Source organism: Dipodomys spectabilis, unplaced genomic scaffold (assembly GCF_019054845.1).
Source record: "Dipodomys spectabilis isolate Male_0828 unplaced genomic scaffold, ASM1905484v1 ptg000089l, whole genome shotgun sequence".
Taxonomy (NCBI): domain Eukaryota; kingdom Metazoa; phylum Chordata; class Mammalia; order Rodentia; family Heteromyidae; genus Dipodomys; species Dipodomys spectabilis.
Genome location: NW_024870766.1, coordinates 1,573,505 through 1,587,027, shown reverse-complemented (window position 1 = coordinate 1,587,027; position 13,523 = coordinate 1,573,505). Strand labels below are relative to the sequence as shown.

The window sequence follows — 13,523 nt, the reverse complement described above, 5'->3', positions numbered from 1 at the left end:
CAGTGCTCCATGCTGGAAGGGCTTTTTGAGGAATAGAACATAAACAACTTTTATATATAGGCAGTTTATTGATGATTCTAGCATACTTACAGTAACAAGAAATATAGGTTAAAAAATGGAAAAGTGTTGGGGCTGGGAAGGTGGCTCAGTGGTAGAGCGCTTGCCTTGCATGCTCAAGGCCCTGGGTTCGATTCCTCAGCACCAGAAGCAAAAAGAAAAAAGCCGGAAGTGGCGCTGTGGCTCAAGTGGTAGAGCGCTAGCCTTGAGCTGAAGAGCTGAGGGACAGCACCCAGGCCCAGAGTTCAGGCCCTATGACCGGACCCCAAAAAAAAAAAAATGGAAAAGTGTACAATAAAGCATGTGATAGGTGGGCTCCTTAATAAACATTGTCTTTCTGAAAATCTCCAATTGTTCTTGAGACCATCTGCAAGTCTTGTCAGGACTTGGAAAATGAGATAAGTAAAATACACATTCAACCTGTAAGAACATTTCTCAGTTGGAAAATACTTTGTAATAATATTGAACTATAGCTATTCCTTTTTCTTCTTACTGTGGATCACATAAATTTGCTTTATTTCAAGACGTAAAAATTTTTTAAAATGGCTTCTTAACTGGTTTCACCTTTCTTCTTTCTCACTTTTTGTATTATTATCCTTAATAGAGAAACATTATGGCAATTTTCAGAAATACAAAGGGTCATTGTGTTAAAGGGAATTGGCCCTTTTTGTCTCTAGTTAAAAAAAATCCACTACTACTAGAGGCATAGAAATAATAATTCTCCATCTGCCATATCCATCTCCTCTTTAGGAATTTTCACTATTGCTCATTCTGAACAGAAGGCTTCAGAAGCATGGTGTTGACATCTTTTACCACTGTGTACATGCTGTGGTATAGTAACTGGACACATCATCCTTCAGACATGCCTTGTATATTACTGTTTTTGAGTCTTTCTCTGCCATTTTTCTTCTGTTTACAATACTTTTATTTAAAATGAACCTGTCTTGAAGAACATATTGCAATGTTTTCATGAAGTTGCCTCTGCTTCACCTAGTGACCCCATTGACAGCACTCATCATGCATACAGCTTTTGACCTTGATGATACAGGGTTTTTTGGCTTTATCTTTAGAAAAGACATATGTCTTATTTTCCCACTCACTTAAGCTAAATTTTTGATATGCACAGGGGACTTTTTAAAATCTTTCTTTGCGGGGCTGGGAAGGTGGCTCAGTGATAGAGTGCTTGCCTTGCATGCATGAGGCCCTGGGTTCGATTCCTCAGCACCACATAAGCAGAAAAAAGCCAGAAGTGGTGCTGTGGCTCAAGTGGTAGTGCTGTGGCTCAAGTGGTAGAGTGCTAGCCTTGAGCTGAAGAGCTGAGGGACAGCGCGCAGGCCCAGAGTTCAAGCCCCATGACTGGCAAAAAAAAAAAATTAAAAAAAACCTTCCTTTGCTCTTGCCAAACCATTTAACCTGGGATTTTAATTTTTTGAAATTATGCAATTCAGCATCTTAACCTACTGTGAAAAGGAAGTCTTTTCTAAATTTTAACCTTCTAAAAATAACATTTGAATTCTTAAAATAGATTTTCTATAGTAGTTCTTTATAAAGTACTAACACAACAAAACAAGGTTTAAAAACTAGGCCTGCATTTTTAATGAACTACCTTAAGCTGGAGATTTTAGATATGTATGGCTCTATTCCTTATCATTAGAGAACTTAAATAATACATTTAGTGGCTATTAAATGTATTTTCATGTAGGGAAATTATCAAAAAGGTATTCTAAGTTCAGTTTGAATTTTTCTAACTGCTAAAATTTGCTATTACTAGAACAGACCTAAAAGGAATATGTTGTACTCCTCACTGTAGCACCATGAAGGGGAAAGATTTGGAGCTAGAGTTGTGATGTTTTCTAAGTACTGAACTTTGGAATTTTTAATTATTTCTTGGGAATGTATAGGAGATCTGAGCCTGTGTCTGGATGTAAATCAAGTCACATAATGAGTTGTACTAAATATTAAGCTAACATGAAAAAAGGAGAGCAGATAATGCACTATACAATGTGTATATATTGTCAAGCTTGTATTAGTCTAAAAGCTGATCAGGGTCAGCCAAGCACCCAGCTCCATTTTGTCTGCACTATGACCCTGATCTATGGTGAAAGCTATGGAATGTATCTATCAAGGTTAAGTGATGTTTTGCAAGTACATGCCAATAGTTTCAAAACAAGACCTAACTTATACCTGAAGTTTGTGTACTGTTATAGTTAATTTTATGTCAACTTGGTCATGCTAAGATATGTCTAGGTCACTGGCAAACATGATCTAGGTGTGCCTATGAAGGTGTTTGGAAGAGATTAGCACTTGAATCAGTTGACTTAGAAATGATCACTCTCATCAGTGTGGCTATGCACAAAGCCCAAATAAAACATGAGTCAAAATAAGAGTGACTTCAAGTCCTCTGAGCTGGCACATTCATCTTCTCCTGCGCTTGGATATTGCCGTTCCTGTGTCTCGGACATTCATACTCATTACAGGATTTACTTCAGTGGTTTTCCTGTGTCATATAAGTATCCATGGGGCCAGTTATTCCTTCCCAAGCAAGACTCAGTTCATAAATCAATGAGTGTTCATATTATGCTACTTATGTTATCTAAACTCCCATTTTCTATCATCTAAGTATGATTTTCACATATCACTTGTCTAATCTGCTCTACCATCCTAGTATTCACTTTTTTTTGAGCCCCTTACCATATGGATTCCTATTGAGGCTGGATAATGACTAAAATGAAGGAAGTAATGATTTAGGACTTTTACGTCTAAGTTATAAAAGGCACTGTTGTTTTCATAAGTTGGTCTTTGATGGATTTCTGTACTGTTGAAGCTGCCTTGCAGAAAAGCCTTTCAAACAACTTCTGGAGATTGAATGTAATTCCCAGAAGAAATCAGAATCTGGTTTAACTAACAACCAGCACCAACTCACCAGACAGATGGAGGAAGCACCTGAGAAAGAGCCCTTCACCTTTAGTCATGTATTTAGAGTACAATCCCAGGTAACATTGGATAGACCTTCATAAGAATCACCAAGCCTAAACTGTCCATTGAACCTCCTCTGAACTATCAAATGAGATAGAAGCTACATGAAAAAAAAACAATGTTTATGCATTTGGAGGTAGTCAGTATCAATAAATACAACTTAATGTGGGTATCTGGTTCTAACTACAGCTATAAGGAAAATGTAGGAGTGGCTTTGGGACTGGGCTGTTCACGAGGCTGGTGAGACCTAAAGGAAAAAACAATGAAAACATTTGTGAAATTTTAGCAACATTTTTGTTCAATGCCATAGAAGTAAAAATTAAACCTAATGAATTGGTGAGACCACTTAAGGCAGAGGACTAGAACTAGAGAAATATGAAAGAAGACAGACAAACTAAATGAAGGAATCTCAAATATAAAACAACACAGCCCCAAATTAAATGCACCTCTGATCTCGCATACAAAAGCCAGAAAGCAAGCCTGAGATATGTTTCCACATGTTATGAATAGATTCTAAATAAAACAATCTATTGCCATGCTTAATGGTTAAACATTAAATGCCTTCTCCCACTAGCATAAAAAATACTGTCGATATGCTCACCTTTACCACTTCCCCTCGGTTTCTGTACTTAAAACAACAAAACATGACTGAGTGAACATAAAGATGACATGAATGAAGAAATAGTCGTTGGTCATACATCAGAATCAGTGTTTAGATTTCAGCTCCTCCCAGATGGATCTGTCTAATACACATAACCCCAATGGCAATCCCAACAGATTACTTTGTAGAGTAACTTTTCTTTAAAGAGAGCAAAGTTAGAGGACTTTCACCGACTGACAGTTATACCAATCAGTGCAGTCTGGTTTTGGCATTTTATGAGTAATAGAACAAAATAAAGTTACAATGTAGGCCACTACACATTAAAATAAAGGAATGCTTACAGAGGCAACATAATAATTTAGTGGAAGAATTTAAATACTTGTTCAAGATTAAAATACCCTTAAGTAAATGCAAAAAAACAGTCATAAAATGAATATTTATGAAGCAATTTTCTTCTTCATAGAAGATCTATAGGACTCATAATTCAATAATTATTAGAGTAGCTTAATAATGTTTTAATTCAGTGCTATTAAAAATGTGAAAATCACTTAAACAGTTCACCAAAGAAGGTTATACAGCTGAGCACATGAAATGCTACTCAACATGACTAATCATTAGGGGAATACAAATTAAATCCACATTGAAGTATTACTATGTAAGTACTGGAAAGGTTAAAATTCAAGACTAATAATTTTATGTATTATCAAGCAATGCAGAACAACTTTAATCTTTTTCATTACAAATGGGAATGCAAAATAGCAGTCACTTTGCTCCACAATTTGACAAGTTCTTACAAAGTGAAACAGACATTTATCATACCAATTCTACTCCTAGCTGTTTACTCAAGAGCAATAAAAATACATATCTACACAAAGATTTATAATTGTATGCTCATAAGAGCTTTATTCATAATAGCTAGAAACTAGCAATAACTCAAATGTTCCTTGTGATCTTTGGATCACAGGTTGTATCCCATTCAATGAAATACTTCTCAGGACTGCAAAGGAACAAACTACTGTTTCACTGAATTCCATGTATGATGCTCAGAGTCGTTATCCTGAGTATAAAAGGCCAAACACAAAAGCAGCATAAAGCTGCTTGTTTTCATTTCTATAATATTCTAAAACAAATCAGATTATCCAACTTGAACTTGGTCAATTTTGTCAAGATAAATATTTATCTACCTATATTCTGCATATCTATATCTATATTTTAGAACTAAATGAAGTTGGATTTTATTTATTTATTTTTATTTTTTTTGTGTGTGCCCGGTCGTGAGGCCTGAACTCTGGGCTTGGGCGCTGTCCCTCAGCTCTTCAGCTCAAGGCTAGCGCTCTACCACTTGAGCCACAGCGCCACTTCTGGCTTTTTTCTTTTTGGCTTATGTGGTGCTGAGGAATTAAACCCAGGGCCTCATGCATGCAAGGCAAGCGCTCTACCACTGAGCCACCTTCCTAGCCCCAAAGTTGGATTTTAAATTAAATAGTAACAGCTAGGAATAAGTTTAGAAGTTTCATACTAATTATGTTAATGGTGTTGGAGATGAAGAAAGAAGGAGCAGTCTGTTGAACAAAACACGTGTAATCAAACTGCATTCCTAACAATCTGTAGATTTTATGATGTTATGCCTTTCTATTTAAAAACACTTTATTGTTACTGAATTTTTGCCACAAAAGAAAAATGAAACTTTCTGCATCTGGATTTTTTCCTTATGTAAACATGGATGGTCAACATAATTTTTAAGACTATAATGATTTCTTGATTCCATGGTCATAAGAAGGACCTTTTATTTTCCTTTCCTTCCCTTTCCTTTTTCCTCTTTCCTTTTCCTTTCTCTCCTCTCTCCTCCTCTCCCCTCCCCTCTCCTCTCTCCTTTTCTATGGTCCTAGGGCTTGAACTCAAGGCCTGGGTGTGGTCACTGAGCCTCTTCGTGCTCTGGGCTAGCACTCTACCACTTGAGCCACAGCATCACTTCTGGCTTTTTTGAGTAGTTTACTGGAGATAAGCATCTCTCAAGGACTTTTCTGCCCCCTCTGACTTTGAACTGCAATCTTCAGACCTCAGCCTCCTGAGTAGCTAGGATTGCAGGCATGAGCCATTGGCACCTGGCACCTGGTGTCCTATCTGTTTTTGTTTTTTTTGCCTTTGTGTACCTGGCACAATTGGTTTTGCTAGAGTTGTACCACAGTTCAGAACTTGTAGGAAGCCCATCTATGAGCACCAAGCTCTGAGTTTTAACCCTAGTAACTAAAAAAAAAACCACCCCCAAAATAGTGACCTGACAAAAACATCATATCAATAAATAAGAGTATAAGGTCAAGAAATAAAGCTATCTAACTACAGCTATCTGATTCTTGACAAAGGGACCAAAAACATGCATTGGTGAAAAGTGCCTCTTCAGCAAATGATTTTAGGAAAACTAGATGTCCACATATATAAGACTAAAACTGGATAAAATCAGTTCAACATGGATCAAAGACTTAGTGTAAGACTTAAAACTTTGAAACTACTATAGGAGAACATAGGAAAATCATTGGAAGATATAGGCATGGACAATGACAATTCCAGTAGTTATGGAAGTAAAAGCAAAAATTAACAAACAAGATTGCATGAAACTGAAAACCTTCTACACATCAAAGTTAGCAATTACTAAAATGAAGAGACAGCTTACAGAATGAGAGAAAAAATTTCCCAACTGCTCATTAGATAAGGAATTAATACCAAGAATATATCAAGAGCTGAAATTGAAAGAATGAATAACTCAATTATAAGTAAGCAAATACATTTAGCACAGTTTTGAAAAAAGAAAATAGGTCAGCTTCATGTGATTGTTGGATGAGGAAAAAGAGAAGGAAAATGGCAGAGGGGTGATTATGATCAAGAAACATTATTTGCATAAATGGACTTCTTGAAACAAAACTCTCTTATACAAAAAATTGATTTCTACACATACACACACACACACACACATACACACACAAAGATGGCACCATGAAACTCACTGAAACAGGGAAGAAGGGAAGGGAATGAAGAAAGTGTAATACAGGGGGTAATTCATTATTTGCATATATGGAGATAGCACAATTAAATCTCTTTAGTTATTTTACTCTAATATATATATATATATATAAATACTGTATTTATGTATAAATATAATTTGTGGCAGCCTGAGACATCACATGCTTATTATCTTATGCTGTCTGTAATCTGCTTCAAGCTGCTTTGTATAGGGGTATGTATACTTCACAACATGAGTACTGGATTCTCCAAGGAGTCACTAGAGAGTACCTGAGAGTTTGCCATTTTGTGATAATGTAATATCTGAAGTGATGTCCTCTTGATACTACTATATGTTATTTGATGAATGAGTTGTTACATTCAGCTGATACTCAAGGGAGAGAATTACATTAGACCTGACTTTCAGAAGTAGGGGATCATTTGAGTCCATGTCAGAGGCTACTTCCCATAGTAGTAATAGATGACTACTAGTTAGATAGATGTTTGGAGTGATGGGCAGACAAGATGAATGGATTAATTTTATACCACATTATCATTTGTTTAATATTTTATATCTAATGTAATACAACCCCTTAAAAACTTAAGACTATTTCAGAAAAATTGAACAAGATGTTGAGATACACAAACATTTTCCCAATATGTAAAAGCTTAAAGTTTGTACAACATTTTGCCTAAAGTATAGAAAATGTTACAAAGTCATGGTAACAAATGTAAAGAACTAGAAGAGTAAATTAGAAGAGTAAAAAATAGCTCTACACAGCCATCCTAATACTGATAGCTGTTACATAGGAAGTGTTACTATAGGAGAGAATTGGTTTCAATGTGAGGAGATTTCTAATGATTTATTCATTCTTCACTTTCATTCACATTAACCTTAAATGTATTCTGGAACATACATGCTGCTACTCATGACCAGGAACTGTGCATTCATTGTGCTTTTATCTCCAGCATATGGATTTAATTACTTCTTTATGGAGCCATATATCACTTTTAGAGTTCAAAGTTTTGTAGGAATTGTATTTACATATGATAAAAAATACTATCCTGAAGTTCTTAAATATTTATCATTTGGGGGAAAGAATACAACACAAAAGAAAACAAAAATGAGTGGTAAGTAAATGTTTCATTTTTATGCACTATTTATATTTGGATACATACCTGGACATGTCATTTCTAAGTATGAAAGCTTTTGCCTTTTTATTTTTACTTAAGATCATTGAAATGCAATAAATCTTGAAACATTTTCACTTTATATAATTCTAGAAATGTTTTGTTGCCATTATACTTGGGTTTCACTGGGTTTTTTTGGTAGTACTGGGTCTGAACTCAAGGCTTTGGACTTGCTAGATTTTAACACTTGAGCCACATTCCCAGCCCAATTTTCCTTGTTATTTTTCAGACAAGGGCCAGTCTCAAACTGTGTTTCTCCTAGCTATGTCTCTGCATTCCTGGGATTATAGGCATGTGCCCACAGTAGACTTTTTGGTTGAGGTCTTGCTGACAACCTTCAACTATGATCCTCCTGATGTCTGCCTCCCAAGTAGCTGGGATTGAAGGCGTGCACCAACATGACAAGCCAAGAGATTTATTACTTTTTAATCAGAGCTACTGATTTTGTGATTGTCTATGATAATGTGTCATTTGTGTGAAGCACCGTAAGCAAATTTTCATGAACATGGAAGTCATTAACTATTGTGGGTTTTATATTTACTGCTAAGTCTACCCCTCTTCCTCTTAGATGAGAGGAGACCACACCAGGGATTTCAGACCATGCATTTCAGATTGAGAAAAATTTAATCTCACAAAAGTAAGAATGATCAACAGCTGCATTAAAAAGAAGATTAAAACCAGTGGAGTTTTCAAGCAACTAAGTGGACAAAATTTTGGTTTAATGAGACATTTGATTATGTCACTATATATAGATTAACATTTTTATTTATTACTTTTTAATGTTTGTATGAATAAATATTTAAACTTGAAACATCAAAGCTAGTTATTAAATAGAGAAATGCTATTTATGGAAGAGGTGGGTGAAAGCTTTTCAGTTTAACTTGTTAATTAATCTGTACTCTATGAAATAACATCTATCATTTAAATTTTTATTTTCTTTTTAAATGATTCCTGCCAGGTACCTGTGGCTCATACTTGTAATCCTTGCTACCCAAGAGACTGAGATCTGAGGATCTTAGTTTGAAGCCGACAGAGGCAAGAAAGTCCATGAAATTCTTATCTCTTATTAACTACCAAAAAGATGGAAGTGGAATTGTACCTCAAGTGGTAGAGTGCCATCCTTGAGCAAAACAGCTAAAGAATAGAGCTAAAGAAAAGAATAAAGAAAAGGAAGGAAGAAAGATAAAGGAAGGAAGGAAGAAAAGAAGGAAGAAAAAGAGAAAGAAAGAAAAGAATCCTTTTAGCCAAGTTCAAGGCCATGCCTGTGACTATAACCAAGTCACCTCAGGCAAACAGTTCACAAAATTTTTGAGCCAATAAAGATGGGCATTACAATGTGAACTTCTCATTCCAGCTAAACAAGGAGGAAAATTCCAGCCCAGGTCATTTGGAGCATAAAGTGAGATCCTGTAACCCTAGTGCTATCAAAAACTAAAAGGAAAAAAAGATTTCAATTTTAATGCTATCTTTGTAAATATTATTTTAAATACTATAATGTTTATAATGTTTTAAATACTATATTTTATTTTATTGTATTCTTATGCTTGTCTTGGGACTTGAACTCAGGGCCTGGGCACTCTGAGACTTTTTGCTCAAGGCTAGCACTCTACCACTTGAGTCACAGCTCCACTTCTGGCTTTTGGGTTGGTTATTGGTGATAAGAGTCTCACAGACTTTCCTGTCTGGACTGGCTTCAAAATACGATTCTCAGATCGCAGCCTTCATTGTAACTAGGATTATAAGCATAAGCCACTGGAACCTGGCCAAATAGTATATTTTACAATATAGTATAGAAAAAACAATATAACAGTTACTACTGGGTTAGAGAAAAATTAGTTTCAAAAGAAATAATTCTTTGCAATTTATCTTAAATATATGGATTTAACTTTTCAAAGAAAAAATCTTAGAGAAGTAAGTTCAAAAAATGTTACATATATAATATGGCTTATTAATACTGCTTCCAAAATAAAAGAAAAAAATTAGAGGAGTATGCAATAATAAAAAGCCAAAGCTTGTTTGTATGTCTTTAATTTTTATTATCAATAAGCTTTAATGAGAGACCTTTACCACTGACTGCTTCTTAGAACTTAAATACAATTATTAATCTGCTTGTGATATAGTCTGTACTCTACTAGAGCCATTCCCCAGTCCTCTTTGCTTTTAAATAGCGACTTGTACCTTGGCCTGCACTGGTCTTGGACCACAATCCTTCTACCTTACCTCTGAAGTGAAAGGGATAGTCAGAATTTTAAAAGGTATCCATTCATAAAAGGGTTATAACATCAAATAGCGAAAGGAGAGGTAACATTGCATTTACAGAAAAGGCTTTAAAATCACTGCACGACCTTGTGACTGATGGCACACAACATATTACTACGGGATATTAAATATCATTTCAGTGTATGTTTTTCTTTTGATTTTTAATGCAATGACATTCAGGATTTGATGCAAAGTAAATACTTATTTAAAGAATATTTGATTCAAAGTCTTGGTTATATAAGAATTGTTATATCCTGGTATAGGACTTTCTTTTATTTTTTGGTATGTTTTTTATTGTAAAAATACTGTACAGAGGGGTTACAGTCACATGAGCAAGGTAATAAGTACATTTCCTATCGAGCATTATTGCCTCCTCCTTTGTTTTTCCCCTACATTCTCCCCCACACACCAAAGTGTCTTGTACATTTCATTATTACAATGGGTTAACCTATAAAGACTTTCCTTTCTTTATTCTGAATTAAGAATTTTTAAATTTCAGCATTATTTAAGTGCCATTTTTGACCAGCCTCATGTATGAGAAAATCAGCCATCCACAGGGGATCAGGTTTTTACTTAATCCCCATGTCACTGACATAGAACATGAAGGCTATTTGTTACTTAGTTTAACAGATGCAGTTTTATAGTTGTTTATGTCTTGTTTGACAGCTCACCAGAGACTTTGATAATCTAATCAAAGAAATCCCATGTAGTCTAGACATCTAAACTCACAAAGACATAGACATTGCTTGGTCTGGCCATAGATGAAAAGAAAAGAGACAACTGACCCATTTGCCCTTGTTTACTATATCTCAGGAGGGGGTGAGTGTATTTCTCTTACTGCAATAAACCAGCTGAAACATAGTAAGTCTTTTAAACAGTGGGAAATAGCTCTGTAAAGACATAGTCCTTAACTGTAGGTTTTAGTTTGTTGTTACTATTATTTATCTATCCTAAGTTTGGAAACCACTCTATTTTTATTTGAAATAGCTATGTGGATTTGGGGAACGTTACCTTATTTTTATAGTGATTTTATCCAAAGTAAATGATCTGCTTTGATTTAGGTTAATGCAAAGTTAAAAAAAAAAACAATAAAACAAACAAAAAGCCCTTCAAAATAACCAGAAAAAATTATTTTAAAGAAATATTATGTTTATAAACAGACTTATTCACTAGATACCTGTGGCCCATGCCTGAAATCCTAGCTATTTGGGAAGCTGAAAACTAGAGAATCAGTTTCAAGCCAACCCAGGCAGAAGAGCCTTAGAGATTCTATCTCCAATTAAATAGCAAAATGCCAGACTAAAGGGCATGGCTCAGGTGGTATCACTAGCTTCTCAAACTCAAGACCATGAGGTCAAGCCTGAGTACCACAAAAAAAAAGAAAAAAAAAGATGTAAGAAGGAGAGGAAGGAAGGAAGGAAGGAAGGAAGGAAGGAAGGAAGGAAGGAAGGAAGGTAGGAAGGAAGGAAGGGAAAAAATGGCCAATCGGAATATATGTTTTGTATCACAGCTGAAGCAAATGGATAATCAGTTGTTCAGAAAAATAAGTTGATTTGATGAACTGTTATATGTAGAGGAATTGATTTTTGCTGACTAAATTGTTATTTGTCCGTTTTCATCATTCAAATTGAAGTGGTCATGAGGGCTTGGTTGTCACTCAGTGGCCAGTCATGCCAGAGACACTTGTCTAGCATGCATGGGACATTGTGTTTGATCCCTGCAGAATGTAAGAAAGAAGGAAAGGTGGAAGAAAGGAAAGAAAGAATGGAAGGAGGCAGAGAAGAATGATTTAATCTATCTTTTTATACTCCAGAGGCAAAAGAAATTAAAGTTTTCAGGTTACTCTTTTTGTGTGTGTGTGTGAAACTGGGAAGACTCTCCAGGTCTCCCAATACCCTTTGAAACTGCCACACTCTCAGCCCAGCAGCTCATCCACTCACTTCATCTTCTTTTTGTTTTCTTTTTTTATTAATAAGTTTTTTATTGTGAAAATACCGTACAGAGGGCTTACAATTACATGAGCAAAGTAATGAGTACATTTCTTATCAAGCACTGTTGCCTCCTCCTTTGTTTCCCCTTACCATCCCTGCCCTCCCATCTTTCCCCCCACCCCCAATTGCAACAGTGAGATGTACAAGACATTATGTTCAGGTTACTCTTTAGAACAAGTATTTTATCCTTTTCCTATGGTTGGCTTGAAATTTTAATTTTTTTTTGTCAGTCATGGACTTGAACTCTGGGTTTGGGTGCTATCCCTGAGCTCTTCAGCTCAAAGAGAGTGCTCTACCACAGAGCCACAGAGCCACTGCCAGTTTTCAGGTGGTTAATTGGAGATAAGAGTCTCATGGACTTTCCTGGCTTTGAACCGTGATCCTCAAATCTCAGCCTCTCAGCCACCAGTGCCCAGCTTTTTGTTGTTGGTGGTGGTTTTGTTTTGTCAGTCCTGGGGCTTGAACTCAGGGCCTGGACACTATCCCTGAGCCTCTTTTTGCTCAAGGCTAGCACTCTGCCACTTGAGCCACAGTGCCACTTCTAGCTTTTTCTGTTTATGTGGTACTAAGGAATTGAGCCCAGGGCTTCATGCATGCTAGGCAAGCACTCTACCACTAAGCCACATTCCCAGTCCTAAAATTTTAACTGTTTTAAAACTGTGATAAATAGGTGGTAATGGAACAGTGTATATAGTTAGCACTGTAAATGCACTCAGCCATCTCTGGATAGTTTAGTGCACAGCCTACAAATAAACCATAGCAAACATTCATTAAACACTCTAAAGCACTAGATGCATAATTCAACATTTTATGTGGTTTATAATTTTTTTAACTTTACTGTAAAGAAGCTGTACAGAGGGGTTACAGTTACATGGGTAAGGTGATAAGTACATTTCTTGAATATTTTTACCCCCTCCTTTGTTTTTCTCCTACTATCCTTTTGCTCCCCCTCCTCTCCATCCTCCTCCAGAAGTTGTTAAGTTTCCAACATAGTGTCTTGTGAGTATTATTATTGCAATGGGTCATCCTTGTTTCAGTATTTTGTTATTCCCATTCCCCTCCCAAAATTAGTTATTGTGTGCATTTTACAAATACAGAAACAGAGGCTTAGGAATGTTAGCTTCAAGGTTGCAAAACTAGGAAGTAGTATTTAGTATTTGAATGATTCCTACTAACATTCATACTACCAAAGCCATTTTTCCTTTTTTGAATCTTACAACTCCTAAATTGTACTATTACTAACATATCCATAGTCTGGATCCATGATTAAAATTATCTTACTTATATTATGATATTTTATGCTAAATTCAGTATTTACCATATTCTGTGTGTAATCTTAATGTCTTTTCAAAATCATTATAAACATGATGTACAGAAGGGTTACAGTTACATAAGTAAGGTAACAAGTACACTTCTTTTTGGTCAATAGCACCCCTTCTCTCTCTCAGTTT

The 13,523-nt window shown here is 35.7% G+C and overlaps 1 protein-coding gene across 6 annotated transcripts in view; it reads left to right on the top strand.

Moving 5' to 3' along the window:
• Window positions 1-13,523, top strand: part of Ppp1r9a (protein phosphatase 1 regulatory subunit 9A) — a 259,763-nt gene that overhangs the window by 164,707 nt on the left and 81,533 nt on the right. The gene's annotated exons all lie outside the window — the stretch shown is intronic.